We start from the raw sequence: 17,339 nt of genomic DNA, 5'->3' as shown, positions 1-17,339 counted from the left end.
GGAAAGTTAATTTTGGAGGCCCATGATCGATGGGTCTTGTGATAACATCTCTCCCCGCTACTCATGTGGGTATCCTGTCATCGCTTCTATGCGCGATGCTTTCTCTAGGGCATCTTGGAGAGTTCTGATCTTCTGTTGCATTAACGATGTTCTAGTAAGGGATAGGAGTGCTTTAATGAACCAATCCCTCTGGTGATTAGGATTTATTGTATAGTTTAGCTTTCTGATAGCATCTTTGAACCTCTACATTAATTCTCAAGCAGTATCTCCTTCCTTCTTCTTGATATCCCATAGTTTTGACAGTCCTTGTTGATCTATTTGTGGTACTTTGAACTCTTGAATGAAGCCTTTCTTGATGTCATCCATAGAGGGATTATGATTAAGCTCTACCCATTTTATAAACCACCTTAAAGATCTCTCCCTCAACGTAGTTTGGAAATCAATCAATTTCACATTGTCCGGTGTTGGGAAGGCTCTCCATATAGCTTCACATAGGTACCAATGTTTCTCCACATCTTCATTCCCTCTACTAGCAAACTCTGGATCTCCAATAACAGAGCCTACCATGTTGGTTCAAGTATGTGCTAGGAGCACAAATCCTTAGTTTATGGGTTGTTGAGATCCTTGCAATCTTTGGTTACTAATACTACTAGGCATGCTATTATTAGATGTATTATATCTTGTATTATATCTATCAGGCACACTGCGTACTCGTATCACTTTAATCAACTTAGCAACAATTTTATCGGGGTTTTTGTAATGCACGAGGGGAAGGTCGAGTTGACCATTACCTAAAATTTGGGGATTCTGTTGCCAAACTTCATCTGATGTATCATCCTCTGCAAACAATATTCTCATCACATCACACATCTCATCTTCCATCTCTTCCTCGTAAATGCCACGATTTCTTCCTTTCGGTATCTTACCTGCAACCTCAGAGGGAGAGTCCCTGTCATTCTCCTGGCCCCTATCTATCCATTCGATATCCCACTCTTTCTCTGCATCCTTTTCCATCTTATTTCCCTCTTTTAGACTCCCTGACACCACTCCTACTTGGTGGGTTCCCATATGTCTCTTCTTCAGCGCATGTACTGCTCTTTCCTGTCACTTTTATACTAGTAGCTCTCTCCTTTATGCTATAATATCTCTAGCTCTCCGTGATCCTTCTATATCCATTCCTTCAGCAACATCTAAGTTTCCCCAAATGGCAACATTCTCCCCTTAGATCCTTCCCCTAGTACTAGGTCTTTATGCTTCCATAATTACTCTGTGTAAAGGTAAAAACCCTTCCTCCACCATCAACATCTTAATCCATAAGAGCATCTCGTTCACTAGTTTCCCTCTCAACCCCGATCTGAACACCACATCCACTTTCAAGAAAGACTGATCATTCTCCGCTGCAAAATCAACTACGTACCCCTCTATGGTAGTCTATACCCAGAAATATATTGCCCTCGTCATTTCACTATCCAATCGTTGGAGCATTACAAGGTCTGTGAGAACCTAGTTGTGATGGGCTGGCGTAGGTCCTTCTGGTTGGTTCTTCACTTTTAATCTCCTTAACCAGTTATACAATTCTTACGAGAATTTACACCAGAAGATCTCGTACTGATCACTCGTGGCCTCTGAGTAAAAAATTTCTTGGTTTACCTTAGCAGTAGGTTGGCTTCAACGAGTAGCCTTCTCTCACATAAATCGATCTACTCGGTTATCCCACCAGTCCTGAATCTACTTCTTAAATATCCTTGATACCATATTCCAAACCACTTCTTGTGATTTTGGGTCCCGACAAGGGAACCATTTTTTGGCACAAAAATGTCATCAGGGAAAGACCCTAGGTTTAGGCACAAGGGGCCAACAAGGATTCATTGTATTCTAAGACAACACTAGAATTTTCACCTTATCCAAAGGGTAAGGAGTCTCACCTGAGGCATTTTGTGATCGAAACTAGGAAGGAATAAAGGGATATCAAGGATGATCCAGACATTTTTTATAAAGCAAAATGGCCCCCTCATCAGCTCAGAGGGGAAAGACATGATAGTTGAAGCAAAGACCAAGATCACAAGCCTTGTTTCCACACTAACGTTGGCTATACACTGACAACATGCTTTATAAAGCTTCTCTGTAAGCCTAAGGGAGCGTTAGTGACCCTACTAACTCTACTTGTTGGTTTAGGGATAATGTTAGTGGATCCTAATGAGCATATAGAGGTCAAAGGAGTGAATTGACTCATAAATATCTCTATATTCCCTCCTAAATCTACTCAGAAAAGCAAGGAAACATCTAAAGTTTGACCTATTTGTGGGATTTCTAATCCTAATGAAGGAGGCAAATGGGAAAGAGCTCAAAAGCATGGAAACGTCATTGATTTTACCTTAAGAGACTCATGGAGGAACTTGGCAACCCTAACTTGATTGCTACATAAGAAAAGCTATGGCTATGGTGATAGAGGTCAGATCATTTGAAATGATAGCTTACTTGATTGTCGAGCATAGTCTCAAATCCAAGCATGAGAAGTTGGTAAGAAGGGAGAGAGAGGAGCTATAAGGGTAAGGGAAGGCTAATGCAAATGATGGTTGTAATCACTCTTTCGACATTAATATAGGACTGTAGTTGTACTGTCTACTCCGTGGGGTTGGCACTATCATTCATTTAGTTGTTTGTCCAATACCTTTTAGCATGAGTAGCTTAGTTATGTGTAACTAGATGTCTTTTATATATTCATGTATTAGTTATCAAGGTTGTATGATATGATTATGCTTGTCTCTTCTATGTGCAGGACTTGATCTAGAGCCAGCTCAGGGGACTTCCACCTAGCTACATTGTGCTCTCTAGAAAATCTACACGGAGGCTTGAGGTAATGAATTTGTCTTGCTTTGATAGTTAGTTATTGTTTATGGACATGCATGTAACTTTGTGACAGCTGCAGATAATCTTACAGTCTACCAAGGGTCCTGGGAAGACCCTTGAGGGTATCTCCATTCTCCATACACCATGCATTTTATCCTATAGCAGAATTGGTGACTCCACTGGGGACTATACATTAGTTCCCAGTTCACCCGAGATAGTTCCTAGTTTCCTCCTCCTTCTAAGACCTCCCTATACTTATGCATTCCTTTTCTGGCCCATCAAGACCTTGTTGCATTCTTCCCTCATATGTTCAACCCTAAATTGGATCCTCAAAGCCCTGTCTTAAACTCTTTTCCCACACTAACGTAGGTTAGCAGAGAAAACAAAGCTTTATAATGCTCCGTGTCTGCACAAATAGTGGGTTAGTAGACAAGTAACTCTCTGTGGCCTCTACTACAGAGCGTTAGTCACCCAAATTTTGACATGCAGTAGTGTCTGTAAACTCAAAGGGATGGGAAACCTGCTCATGGACTTAAAAAGGATCTACAACTGTACTTTGTTAGCAAATTCTGTGTCCTAAAAGAATTTTTTTTTTAGGAAATAGTTTTTTTTTCTTTCTTAAAAAGTTTTTATAAAAGAAAAATCAACATTTTTTATTCATTCTTCTGCTTAGCTAGTTAAAATCTGCTTTATTTTGGTTTCAAATAGTTTTTAGAAAGCATTGGAAAGATTTATGTTGGTTATGCATGTGTTATAATGACAAGGATGCATGGAACAAATATGAATGTATGAAAGACTCTCACTTGTAGAATATAGCTTATTTCATCGAATTTAATATTTTCAAACATTGTCTTTTGCATGATTTTGAGTCAGAGTCCCACCAAATATCATACGTCAACACCCCTACCAAAGACACTAAAAAAGTACACATAAAATCTACCTAAAATCAATCAGTAACTCTTTATAGAGCAAACAAACATTAGTTCAGGCTAGGATCTTGGGATAGGCAGTGTGAGTAAACTGCCTAAGATCAGAAACCAAAACTAGTGTCATTAAAAGAGAGAAAATTTCTTCTACACTCATACTACCGGGACCACTCCAGTCAAAGCAGAGCTAAATACAAGACAAAATTGGACTGTAAATGAAGGTAGCCTGCCTTCTCTTACAACTCCTTTGGGTATTCTATGTATTGGGGATCCCTTTAGGGATTCTAGAGCTGAGTCGGGGACTCAGGTATCCTGCCCACACAGCATACTATCTGCGACTATGTCCCCCCCGCGATAGTGTCTGTGATCTAAGGTATCCTTAGTGGCCATACTTTTAGGGACTTACACAAGGTCACTGGGGTGGGCTGCCCTAGTACCTAACACAGACTAACCTACTCTGTCTTCAGTTTTTGGGAGGGTGCTCGTCTTAACGAGAGTACTTGGCCCCTTAATATGAGGTTTGGGTGAAGCTCCAGAGTAACCGTAACTGTACATTTGGCCAACCCTCTCTATTATTCATTGTGATACTAGGTCTCATCTCCAGTGATCAGTGCTTATTAGACAGGGTCATTTCCCTCTATTTGCTTATTGATTCACTTAGTGTATTTTTTATTTTTTAGGCGCCCGAGTGTTATCATTGAGACTTTAATAAATATCACGATAAAATTTATTGATAAAAATTATCGATCACCGTGGCTACATCTGACCCTCGTCGTCAATCTAGATGATTGTTAGGACTTCCTCCACTCATTGTGCAAGGTCCGCCGAGCACTAGTGAACCGGATTCCACATCTTTGGGAAATCAGTCTCTGAGATCTCACACGGAATCTGTTTGGACAACTGATGATTCAAGCTTACCAGAGGATTTCTTTACCTCTGGATTTCTTCCTCCCTATAACCCTCTAATCACGAATTCGTTGGACCTGTTAGCGCTCAAATCTGCCTCGGGCTGAGGAAGGCAAAACTCAAGGCCACATCAAACCAAGCTCAGCCTCGTAGCTAGCCCTACGAGGACAGGAGAGGGCTCTCTCCAGTCAATCTCGGCAAGAAGGTCTTCAAAGGGGCTGAGATGACCTATATTAGATACTGATTTTAGGCTAGTAAATTGATAGGAAAAGGGGTTTTAATGAATGATGGGGTTTTCTGGGCAGCTTGGGATCAAGAACAACGTGAGCAGGGAAATTAAATGAAAGATGCAGATTATTACATAAGGCAAGATAGGCAAAAAGCTTAACATTCAATTTGAATTTATATGGAATGTGAAGAATGTTTGAGAATGCTGAAAAGGGCATGGATTCATGAATCCTTTGCAGACGGAGGAAAACATAGAACTTGAATACTTTCCCAAGGCAGAGCAGCAAACTGAATTCTGCCCTTCACACTTAAATGTATTCAACAATCAATGATTATGAATGAAACAATAAACATCACAAGAAACATATGAAAACAGAGAAAAACATAATGCTAAGTTATTACCACATGGATCGTATGAAACAGAGCTGCAAACTTTTAATTAAATCTCTGTCAACTGTACAATAAAACTCTGTATTTCTCCTCACACCTCTGCCAGAACTCTCCCTCACCAACCTTTACAAGTGATTTTTAATACAACATATAAGCCTAGAGGTGGGATAACAAATCGACCTAAATAAGGAATGGTTTAATTATCATTTAACAAACAAGGCTGGAAAGCCAATCATTTGTTCTGAAAGGAAACAACATATAATATGAAATCTGTTCGATGACCAATGAATAGGCAAAATCTGGAGCGTAGACCATCTGAAATGCAACTGAGGTCAAAAATAGGCAAATCGACCCTATTTCTCTGCTTATGGTTGGTATTCTGCATTTAATTTGGGTTTGACTGTCTATTCACTTCCGTTACCGTTATACCACCCTCCCAAAATGTCACGACATGTGTCTCTGCTGAAGGCACGTTTCCATGCTGCCACATAGATACCCATTGTTCCAGATCACAACCCTGAAGACGTACATTCACCTTCCAAGTTTCATCCTTTGCAAATGCATCACTTTAAAGTTTCCCCAATCTATAGTTAACACCTCAAGACTCCTAAGAGTACGCAATGCTTCACGGACAGGAACATCCAAAAGAGAACCTGGAAAATGTAGTTCTACAGCCTTTATATACCTACGACACCGTTTAGCCACTTGCTCTGCAATAATTCGACAATTCTCAAAATTCAAACATCTCCAGAAGTCTTCATGAACACTAGCAGCATGCCAATGTCTACACACTAGACCAGCTTTAAAACGCAGTCCAAATCATCATAGTTAAGCATTTCCACATTATCCATATCATCGTCGACATTCTCAATATCCTTTCAGTTTGCAGGCAAATGCAGTAATTTGGCACGAATCTGGGTGAATAAGAGAAATTTCTTTGGCTCTGAGACTGTATGGGTAGCGCGCCTACCCAACGCGTAGCGCGCAGCAAGTGCGTAGCGCACTTGATATTTAACACGGGCTGGGGGTGTTATACGCGTAGCGCGCCCTATATGGGTAGCGCGCCTCCTCTGTGTCGTTTACCTTTTTGAAACGCTGGCGTTACTGCGCTGGATTTATAAAACAAGTTCTGTTCCCGCATAGAATCGACCTCATGCTTAAATCTTTTTATTTCAGTTGTATCTGAAACAATTTGTCTTTCCTTACAAATTGGCGGCAACTGCACACAATTACCACTCAAGCTTGTCTTGCTGCTATCTATGACCTTAGAATGTTGATGTCTTGTGGTAACCTCCTCTTCATTTTCAGAATCAACCACATTTCTGTTTCTTTAGTTGAAGATGATGAAGGGCACAAGGTCGTTTCGAAGGTAAATGCACTACAGTCTCCAGCTACAATCGCTTCAACTACTTTATCTTCACTCAATCTAGCGATTTCCTTAATGTAACTGAATCCATTAGAGTCAAGTCCTAAGTTCTCTTTTGTGCCCTCTGCTGGAACTATCAAAACTTCACGTTCTCTTGATACACCTGCCTGTGTACTTGAAAACCTTTTGGAAATTTGAATAACAGTAGCCCCAGCAACTTCCAGCAGAAGCTGCAATTTCTCCTTGTAATGGTACAAATGAAATGGCCCAACAACAAATGTGGTTCCACATAAGCATGCTTCTCGATGTTTTGGATCTGCAATCTTGACTTGTACAGAAACTCGCCCACATTTTAGTGCCATGGAAGGAGGAAAGCTCAAGCAGTTCGGAATCTCTGAAGGTAAAGATGTTTGCCCCACCATGGCTTGAATAGCTTCCATCACATCATTTGTTATAGGAGAAGAATCTTCAACAATAAGATGTGTACACTCTGACATCCATTTCTCTGTTGCGTAGGCTCCCATTGATGACACAATGGTACATAAACCATGTTTCCGGTTCAATTTTTCTAGAGCTGGTATACAGAATAAGAATGGAACGAAGTTCAACCTGAAAGTTGAATTATTTGTTCCAAACGTTATCAAGTCCCCGTTACTTAGGATTGTCTCCTTATTTGCTAAAGAAAACACGGGCTTTGAGCAAATTTCCTTGTTGACAAATGTGCCAAACTTTGAAAGATCCTTCAGGTGAATTTCTGGTGAAGGGACGCTTGAAAAGCACTGCAAGGCCTTCTAAGAAGAGGCTGCCTCAACTATGATCTCCGCATGCACACTTGAGATAGTTTTATCAGTTTGAATTGCCACTGCACAATCTTTCCGACCAACTTTGTATGTTCCTTGAGATATCAAATAGTAATTAAAACAGTAGACCCATCAAACACTGTAATGGCCAAAATCAGCTTAGACAGATTTTTCTAAACAATGCCCCACACAGGCAGAGTTTGCTAGCTTTCGATTTCACATACCATTTCAATAGCTTTTAAGGTAATTGCTCTACAAAAGCAATGTCAAAATCTTATATATGTGAATTATAATTTGAATCCAGCATGAATTGCGACTACTCCGCCTGAAAGGTCTCATATTCAACTTTCTCAAAGCCTGCTTCCTTAATCATTTCAGCGAACTTTTCCTGAGATGGAAACTTGCGTACGCTCTCCACTAAATATTGGTAAGACACACGATCCCCAGCAACAATTTCTCCAATAGATGGAATAACTGAAAATGAGTAAAACTCATATAATTCTTGGAAACCAGGGATGTTGACATGGCTCAACTCAAGACACAGAAATCTTCCACCCCGCCTTAAGACTCTGTATGCTGCGCTCAGAGCTTTTTCTATATGTGTTTTCGAATCATGTTTAAAAGACCGATAGTACCCTAGAAAAGATGATGTTTCACAATGCTACGCCAGGGGCTTCTAATACCTTCAAAGTGCAAGATTTTGAAACAAATGTTTCCCTCTAAAAGTGAAGTTTCTTTCTATGGAAATCCTTTAGATATTCCAAGTTTATTTATCTCCAGAGGTATCTGCTCTTCAAGTTTTCTCCAAGCAACATACAGTAGCTATGTCATCCTCCGTTGAATAAGCCACATGGTACATTCTCTGACTTCATATAAAGGAAACACTATATTCTAATCGGTGGAGTTCTTCTTAGTTCTGTCCTTCCAACATCTGACATGGCTGCAACATTATCCTGTAGATCTCCAGCTTCAGCAGAATCAAGAATATGCCATCTTATTTATGGAACTTTCAATACTTATGATAAGTCCTCCTGTTTACATAGACTGATGGGGCTATTGAACCTAGCAAGATGACCAGGGCCTGTATTTCGAAGTACTCCATGATGGAAGGCTTTAAAATGCAAATTTATTACAAAAACAAATTTGTCGATTTCTTCTCCAAAACAGAGTTTTGGAGAAGGATCATTTTCGAGCATTACTGATGATAAACTCTTGAAGTAAGAGACTTATTCAACCTCCCTCTGGCCTGCAAGCGTTATTTCACATTTCTGGAGACAAAACCCTGGACTCAAGAAGTAAAATGACTCTTTTCTGGACCACAGTAACATTAGTGGCTGCAAATGACAAGAAATGAACTTTGGAGAATTAGATTCTGACAAGGGACTGACAGGACCGAGTCTAACAGGACCCACTCTTGGTTCGCGTTGCACCTGTACCCCTTGTGTCTTCAGTTGGAACATTTCCATCTATCCCATCGACGACTAATGGGTCGTGGAACTTTTTGGACACTTTCGGTCCCCCACCACTTCCCTAGTCGACAGTCACTACCACACCATTGATTGCGAACCCTACTATCCCATTTGTCCCAGGTACAAACCCTCACATGACACCCTCCATGATTGGAACCCAACCTATTCCAGGTTCCACCCCTTTAGTGTCAAACTCTATACCTTCGACAAGTGCTACATACAACGCTCCTTATAATGCTCAATATAGCACAGTTAGCACAGGTCCCTTCAACCAAAAATATGGTTGGCATCCATTGTATAGTTCTAACACTCCCAATATGCACATATTGGTTGGGAATGTAATAGTTCCCCCTCCATTTTCAGGCATGCATGGTCAGTCACTGATTAACATGAGCACTCCTTATGTTAGTCAAGGACATATGGTTATTTCTGTGGCGGGCGAGAATCCTCAAGGAGGTCCCAACCAATCCATGGGGGCACCCTACTCACAACCTCAAATGAGTTAAGGGGGCACTGCTTATCCTGGGGGCAATTCTATACTCCAGCATCACAATCCCCATGGAAATCCACATTACAATGCCATACCCCAAGGCAACTACTATACCATGCAACTTATGTATAATATTGGGATTCAAACGATGGGAGGACCATAAGGATCCTCAAGTCATATGTCATCGCCTTGGTCTGAGTCGGGGACATCACACACTCTGCTTTCTTGGCAACGTTGGATATCCCTGACTTGTAGAAACTTACAAATGACCCCATCTATCATAACTTACTCTGGCCCCAAATCCCACATAAAATACCGACAAACATCCCCAAGTTTGAAGGGAAACAAGGGGAGGATCCAGGTACCCATATCACCACCTATCATCTTTGTTGTGTTTCTAACTCCATGGTGGATGATAGTATCTGGTTACATCTTTTTTCCTGCACGCTTACTGGCAACACAACCAAGTGGTACATCGAGTTACCACGTGCGTTAGTAAATACCTTTGATGCTCTAGCAATGGAATTCTTAAAGCACTTCTAGCTACCCATCCACTATGAGACTGGGACGGAACTCCTCACTTCATTACGTCAAGATACCGCCACCCAAATCTCTGATCATATACATGAATGGAGATGTAGGTGGAGGTTATTCAAAGCTCCCCTCATAGACTATCTCTTAGCGGACTGCTTCTGCAAGTCCCTACTCCCACAAATTGTAAAGGATTTTTCCTTAGGTGGTGCGGTCACAGAAGACCAACACATATGTCGTGCCCAACACTTAGATCTAATATATTCATAGTCTAGCACTCTTTACAATGTAATCCCCAATGCCCCTCGCAACTCCAATGCGTCTGCTACTCAGCACCCGAGAGCACACACCGATGGGATTATCGGCACAACCTCTGAGGCTGCTGTAAACCAACTCAGCGGTCACATTGCCCAGATGTCAGTGGACCCCTCTACCAAATAACCTGCTCTTCCTACCACCGCGATAAACTCTATGCAGTATACGCAAAAACCCAGTGGTAATAACAAGAAGAATAAGAAAAATACCACTCCTTTTGAGGAGCAGTCAACAAAGTAGCAAAACCCAAAGTAGAAGGTCATTGTGCCTCCTAACGATGGAAAGGATAAACCCGCCAGATTCCCTTGCAAAATTTGTGTTGAGGACTGCATGACCTATCGCTGCCCGCGTCTTCAAGAATGCACAGATTTCATTGCTAAAAAGGATACTGGTGGGACCCCCGCTGTCCTTAATAATCCTTTCCCCACTCAGTAGCAACAACACCTCATTGCAAACCAACCCCAAACCCCACAAGGTGGAAATGGTGGTTCGCAACATCCTTCAGTTGGTGAAGGACCATCTACCATTTACACATTTGAAATGGTAGATCTACAAACAAGAGCCAAATCATATGGAGCTCCTGTCGCTCATGTAGAGGAACCTTCCTCAAGTCAAAACCCACCGTCGCCCAATGATTTTCTTATCGAAAGGCTGGTTGCTGACCTTGTAATTCGCCCCCCTAAAGGGGCACTTCGACACACAATGCACAATACATCTACACATGCCTCCCAAAACTATAGCATTGTAGAAGACTTGGTGCAAGCGTCGTCAGCTATGTCGGCACTCGAAGTATTACAAACATGTCCAACACAAAGGAAAGCTCTGCTTTCGGCTATTGGTGGTATCGACCCACAGGATTCCATGCTTGCAATTTTCGACATGGAAAAATGTAAACCTCCCCTTTCCCACCATCTTACATTTTAGGTGCATTTTCGAAAGGTAAAGGTATACATAGAACTGTCATCGACGAAGGTGCTACTACCTACATCATGTCAGCTTCATGTTGGCTCGCTTTGGGTTCTCCAACCCTATCCCGATCGTCGAATTCCCTAATAGCTTTTGACAGCCACACTTTCATCCCAAAAGGTTACCTAGCTAGCTACCCCATCACCTTGTATGGGAAAATGGTAACGGTGGACATAGAAGTCATAGATAAAAAGCTCGACTACAATCTCTTGCTGGGTCGCAGTTGGATGTACGCTATGACTCCCATTGTGTCTACTGTCTTTCGCAACATCCTATTTCCATTTGATGGAAAGGTAGTCATAGTGGACCAGCTATCCTTTTGTACCCCTGATTATTCCCCGTTACCAAGCGGCTCTGTACCCGTAGTAGGTGGTGTACGTGACTCTTATGTCAGTATCGGTACCGGTCTACTGAAGGCTTCTTCCCTGATGGGTTGTTTCCCTCTTCAGCCACCCAAGGTTTCACAGATGATCAATATGATTTCATCCATTCCTCATGAACAGATCGATCAACGGATCCTACTGGCTCCTTCAGACATTGACACTTATGAAGAAAAAATGCCATTGTCACCAACTGAATTTCCCTAACAAGCCATTCAATATGCATCCGAATCTCCGGTCACTTTTGTTACAACCAATGGTACCACCGCCCCTCCCATAACTGCTCCTTCTTTCGATCCACTCAATCAAGTCCTACCTACAGACGAAGGTATTCGAGAAATCATGAGTTTAGAAGAGCGACCTTGGGAGGACTCGCACCATCGTGTTTCAATATCTGATTCGGACATGATGCCTCTTCAAATCCTCTCACTTGACACACCTGAAATCGTTTCCTCACCATATACGACTATCCAAACTTTGGACTCGAAAGGAAACATGGGCAATCTTTCAAAGACATTGCTCATCGATATTTCAGTGAAGACATGCATCATGGAAAACATACAGATTGGAGCCAATCGCAATCCTGAGGAAATTGTGAGCTTCACCTACCCTTTTAAGGAATTCCACAATGTTTTCCCTTGGTCTTATGAGGAAATCCTTTTATGGTATTTTTCTTGCTCGTTAATCCGAAAAATCCTTGAGTCTCCTTCTTCAGCCTTGTTAAATTACCACGAAGAAGGTCGAGCATTCTTTTTATGGTATTTTTCTTGCTCGTTAATCTGAAAATTCCTCGAGTCTCCTTCTTTGGGCTCGTTAAATTACCACGAAAAGATCGAGCATTCTCTTTATGGTATTTTTCTTGCTCATTAATCCAAAAAATCCTCGAGTCTCCTTCTTCGGGCTCGTTAAATTACCACGAAGAAGGTTGAGCATCCTTTTTTATGGTATTTTTCTTGCTCGTTAATCCGAAAAACCTTGAGTCTCCTTCTTTGGGCTCGTTAAACTACTACAAAGAAGATATGAGCGCTTTTCTTTTATGGGATATTTACTCACTCTTAAATCGAAAAATCCCCGAGTTTGTCATCGTTGGACTTGTTAAACACATATGACGATGGTCCGAGCAACTCTTTTTCGCTCTTTTTCTAGCTCATTAAACTGAAGAAAGATCATTAGAGCATTCTTTTTAGGCACCTTTTCTCGCTCATAAAACTGAAAAAAATCCCGAGTTTTTTCTTTAGGCTCATTAAACATTTATAAATATGACCCAAGCATTGTTTTAGGTACTTTTATCACTCGTTAAACTGAAAAATCCCGAGTTTTTGTCACCGAGCTCGTTAAAAATCTACGGTAGCAACTAGAGCACTTGCTTTTTTGGGACCCTTTCTCGCTCTTAAAATCAAAAAATCCTTGAGTTTCTCCCCTTCTTTGGGCTCGTTAAATCTATGAAGAAGGAATGAGAAGTTCTTTTACTCTTTTTCCTCGCTCAATAAACTGAAAAAGATACCTTGAGTTTTCTTCATTTGACTCGTTAAAGTTTGATGAAGGTATTGAGTTTGTCATCGCATGACTCATTAAAAATTCATGACGAAAAATGAGTTTAGTCCATCTCCTCATACTCGTAACAAAATGAGGTCAACATCTATTGAACATAGGTTTCTCTTTATCTAGATTCAATAGATTGACTCACAAAAAAGTAACCGATCAGGGTATACTATTAACCTTTTGTCTCACCCGGTTAACAACTATGACAAAGGGACCACCCTGGAGTCGTTCTTTACGATCTTTTCAGACTCTCTAAATATGAAAAGACCACCGAGTTGTCTCATCTAGACTCATTAAATTAAACAGACGAGGTATAGAGTCACTCTTTTTACGATCCTTTTTAGACTCTCAAAACATGAAAAGATCGACGAGTTTACTTGTCTGGACTCATTAAACTAATCAAATAGGGCATAGAGTCACTCTTTTTGTGGTCCTTTTCAGAGTCTTAAAATATTAAAATATTGATGAGTTTACCTGTCTGGACTCACTAAACTAATCAGACAAGGAAAGTGGACAATACAACTATATTTCAGTATTAGAAGGCATGGTTTGGCAGTAGTCGTTCCCTTGAACATGGCACTCCCTCAGATAAACCTTCCTTGTGACGACCTCTCAATATGAATCCTACCATCCCATGATTTTAGCCTAAATACCCTGATGTTCTTGCATCTCTGTATCCTAACACTCTTTTGTGTTCATGAGTCTAGTGTTGCATGGTTAAAACTATTGTCGTGCCTTCTATTGTTCAAGGGTTAACCTTTTGTTTCCTCCATTAACCCATCAAGCATATCCTTTCATCATGCCCTCTGTTGTTTAGACCCAATTCTCAAAGATTCCTCAAAAAACAAATCATTCTTGTCCTGTTTTGTGTCAATTGATGTAGGACACATTATTGCCTACCTTTCGACATGTATCTTCCTATCAAATTCAACACTCTATCTAGGAAGACAACCTAGAAACACATTCAATGCCTTGGTACTTGCAGACATTAGTGGCAGGTCACCTTGTGTTTGATCAAGAGTTCTCATTATTGGCTCCTGGTTAAGCGATTCTATGGGTGTTCAACGACAAAAACATTTTTCACACTCAGTAGATTGTACTATGCATCTTGGAGACCATCACCATTATTGGTGGCCTTCCTCGCGTCTGTTAACGGTCTCCATTATTGACTAGTAATCAGATGATTTCGTGCATGTTTTACATCAATGCATATATTCACATGTCTCGATCTATGCTGTTCGGTGAAGCGGAAATCAAGACCTTGGGTAGAGGCTTGCATCACTCAGCTTTGTTTCCTCTCCCAAGTTGCGTATATTGTTTTTTGGAGATAGCTTATCAGAAGGATCCTATTATGACACCGGATCCACATTGTGCTTATCGGCGGCCAGTATCGTCATATCTCTTTTATGAGAAAATCACTCTGACATAGCTACTAAGCATGGGAATGCCCGACTTAGGACATGATTTTAGTTGTTTTATATATATGTGTTGTATCAGGTTTCTCGTACCTCCCGAAGCTCCGATCCTCTCTCTCTTTTTGTCGATGAAGGAAAATTACAGTTAAGTAAAGTATTTTGGCCATCGTCGCAACCTCTGATCTCACACTTTAAGGGGCATTTGTTATATAGCAAAATGAACCCCTCATCAGCTCAGAGGGGAAATAATGATAGCTAAAGCAAAGACCAAGATCACAAGCCTTGTTTTCGCACTAACGTTGGCTATACATTGACAACATGCTTTATAAAGCTTCTATGTAAGCTTAAGGGAGCATTAGTGACCCTACTAACTCTACTTGTTGGTTCGGGGACAATGTTAGTGAATCCTAATGAGAATCTAGAGGTCAAAGGAGTGAATCGACTCATAAATATCTCTATATTCCCTCCTAAATCTACTCAAAAAAGCAAGGAAACATCTAAAGGTTGACCTATTTGTGGGATTTCTAATCCTAATGAAAGAGACTCATGGAGGAACTTGGCAACCCTAACTTGATTTCTACATAAGCAAAGCTAGGGCTGTGGTGATAGAGGTCAGATCATTTGAAAGGATAGCTTACTTGATTGTCGAGCATAGTCTCAAATCTAAGCATGAGAAGTTGGTAAGAAGGGGGAGAGAGAGAGGAGCTGGAGGGTAAGGGAAGGCTGATGCAACAGATGGTTGTAATCACTCTTCTGACATTAATATAGAACTGCAGTTGTACTGTCTACCCCATGGTGTTGGTACTATCATTCATTTAATTGTTTGTCCAATACCTTTTAGCATGAGTAGCTTAGTTATGTGTAACTAGATGCATTTTAGATATTCATGTATTAGTTATCAAGGTTGTATGCTATGATTATGCTTGTCTCTTCTATGTGTAGGACTTGATCTGGAGCTGGCTCAGGGGACTTCCACCTAGCTACATTGTGCTCTCCAGCAAATCTACACGGAGGCTTGAGGTAATGAATTTGCCTTGCTTTGATAGTTAGTTATTATTTATGGACATGCATGTAACTTTGGGACAACTGTAGATAATCTTATATTCTACCAAGGGTCCTGGGAAGACCCTTGAGGGTATCTCCATTCTCCATACACCGTGCATTTTATCCTATAACAGAATTGGCGACTCCACTGGGAACTATACATTAGTTCCTGGTTCACCCGAACAGTTCCTAGTTTCCTCCTCCTTCTAAGACCTCCTTATACTTCTGAATTCCTTTTCTGGCCCATCAAGACCTTGCTGCATTCTTCCCTCATATGTTCAGCCCTGGATCTGATCCTCAAAGCCTTGTTTTGAACTCTTTTCCCACACTAACGCAGGTTAGAAGAGCAAACAGAGCTTTATAAAGCTCTATGTCTGCACAAACAGTGCCTTAGTAGACTAGTAACTCTCTGTGGCCTCTACTACAGAGCGTTGGTCACCCAAATTTTGACATGCAACAGTGTCTGTAAATTCAAAGGGATGGGAAACCTGCTCATGGACTGAAAAAGGATCTATAGCTGTACTTTGTTAGCAAGATCTATGTCCTAAAAGAATTTTTTTTTTAGGAAATAGTTTTTTTTCTTTCTTAAAAAGTTTTTATAAAAGAAAAATCAACATTTTTTTATTCATTCTTTTGCTTAGCTGGTTAAAATCTACTTTATTTTGGTTTCAAATAGTTGTTAGAAAGCATTGGAAAGATTTCTGTTGGTTATGCATGTGTTATAATGACTAGGATGCATGGAAATTTGAATGTATGAAAGACTCTCACTTGTAGAATACAACTTATTTCATCGAATTGAATATTTTCAAGCATTTTCTTTTGCATTATTTTGAGTCAGAGTCCCACCAAATATCATACGTAAACACCCCTACCAAAGACACTAAAAAAGTACACATAAAATCTACCTAAAATCAATTAGTAACTTTTTAAAGAGAAAATAAACATTAGTTCAAGCTAGGATCTAGGGATAGGCATTGTGAGTAAACTGCCCAAGATCAGAAACCAAAACTAGTGTCATTAAAAGAGAGAAAATTCCTTTTGCACTCATACTACTAGGACCACTCCAGTCAAAGTGAAGCTAAATACGAGACAACATCGGACTGTAAGGGAAGGTAGCCTGCCTTTGCTTATAACTCCTTTGGGTATTCTGTGTATTGGGGATCCCTTCAGGGATTTCAGAGCTGAGTCGGGGACTCAGGTATCCTGCCCACACAGTGTACTGTCTGCGACTATGTCCCCCTCGATAATGTCTGTGATCTGAGGTGTCCTTAGTGGCCATACTTTTAGGGACTTACACAAGGTGACTGGGGCGGGCTGCCCTGGTACCTAACACAGATGGACCTACTTTGTCTTCAGTTTTTGCGAGGGTGCTCGTCTTCACGAGAGTACTTGGCACCTCAATATGAGGTTGGGGTGAAGCTCCAGAGTAATCGTAATTGTACATTTTTCCAGCCCTCTCTGTTATTCATTGTGATACTGGGTTTCATCTCCAGTGATCGGTGCTTATCAGACAGGGTCATTTCCCTCTATTTTTTGATTGATTCACTTAGTGTATCTTTTATTTTTTAGGCGTCTGAGTGTTATCATTGAGACTTTAATAAATATCATGATAAAAATTATTGGTCACTGTGGCTACATCCAGCCCTCATCGTCAATCTAGATGATTGTTAGGACTTCCTCCACTCATTGTGGAAGATCCGCCGAGCTCCAGTGAACCAAAT

The 17,339-nt window shown here is 40.8% G+C and overlaps 1 pseudogene; it reads right to left on the bottom strand.

Moving 5' to 3' along the window:
- Window positions 1-5,685: 5,685 nt before the first annotated feature.
- Window positions 5,686-7,571, bottom strand: LOC149253047 (nibrin homolog; annotated as a pseudogene).
- Between the last annotated feature and the right edge of the window lie 9,768 nt (window positions 7,572-17,339).

The sequence above is a fragment of the Pinus tabuliformis genome, chromosome 7, assembly GCF_031772625.1.
Source record: "Pinus tabuliformis cultivar Carrire ecotype Pingquan chromosome 7, CPIR1, whole genome shotgun sequence".
NCBI classification, from domain to species: Eukaryota; Viridiplantae; Streptophyta; class Pinopsida; order Pinales; family Pinaceae; genus Pinus; species Pinus tabuliformis.
Note: the sequence above shows the minus strand (reverse complement) of the source record. Positions and strands in the feature narration are given on the sequence as shown.